Below are 1,326 nucleotides of genomic sequence, written 5' to 3'. Positions count from 1 at the left end.
ACTTTAATATCTTTAATGGGATTATATTGCTGATTTTCATTTACTTGATCTCTTGGATACGAATTATGAGAAAGTTATTTTGGGTGTAACAAATATTTGAATAATAAATTCTGATGAAAAAAGATCAAGAAGTAATTACAAGAGATTTATAACACCGACAGTTATGCTTATGTGTTCTTCTCCATTGGTCCAATATATTTTTCACATATTAAAAAAAAACATCTAAGTCACCATTACGTATAGACTGATCACCATCAGACAGCACTACAGTGGATCATTCTCTCTAGTTACGGCTTATTTTTTTTTTTTTGCTTTGCCTGCACATACATCGAATAGTCTACTCTATTCTTTACACATTCTCTTCTTTCCTCATACACTCGACAACACTGAAATTATATAACAATTCTGCTTCTCTCAGGGGGTTAACTACTGCACTGTAATTCTTCTATTGCTAATTTCCTCATGGTAAGGACAGAAGAGATTCTTTAGCTATGGTAAGCAGCTCTTCTAGGAGAAGGATGTTCCAGAGTCAAACCATTGTTCTCTAGTCTTCGGTAGTGCTATAGCCTCTATACTATGGTCTTCCACTGTCTTGGGTTAGAGATCTCTTGCTTGAGAGTACACTCGGGCACACTATTCTATCTTATCTCTCTTCCTCTTGTTATTTTTAAGCTATTGTAGTTTATATATAGATATATATATATATATATATATATATATATATATATATATATATATGAAAGATTTATTTTAATATTGTAATTGGTCTTAAACATCTCTTGTAGTTTATTTCCTTATTTCATTTCCTCATTGGGCTATTTTCCTTGCTGGAGCCCTTTGGCTTATATCATCTTGCTTTTGCAACTAGGGTTGTAGTTTAGCAAGGAAAAATAATAATAATAATAATAATCAGATGTGGCTGCTTATGGCAATTAAACCTCTTTGATTCGGCAATGGTCCATCTAGCAAAGGAAAAGGGGAATTTCAACATATGTCTATGACGGCCTCCATGTAATTAAGTGTCAAGTTTAGATGATAAAAAAGTCAGTCGTATTTTATAGAAGCCTGTTGGACTTGGGTTTGAGACCCGGTCCAGCTCGATAGTTTCTTGTAATTACTGGTTTGGAGGAGGCTATAATTTCTACAAGCTGAGTCATCAGCAGCCATTGTCTGGCCCTCTCTGGTCTTAACTTGGGCCGAGTGGAGGGCTTAGGTATGGCACTGTCCTTTGCCCCTCCAATTTCTGAGTGGCCTTTAAAACTTTAAACCTCTATTGTATTCCTTTTTCGAATCAAATTTCAATACAAAGATCACCTTACTACATAT

This window comes from Palaemon carinicauda, chromosome 2, assembly GCF_036898095.1.
Source record: "Palaemon carinicauda isolate YSFRI2023 chromosome 2, ASM3689809v2, whole genome shotgun sequence".
Classification (NCBI taxonomy): domain Eukaryota; kingdom Metazoa; phylum Arthropoda; class Malacostraca; order Decapoda; family Palaemonidae; genus Palaemon; species Palaemon carinicauda.
The sequence above is the reverse complement of the archived record's forward strand: the minus strand, read 5'-3'. Positions refer to the sequence as shown.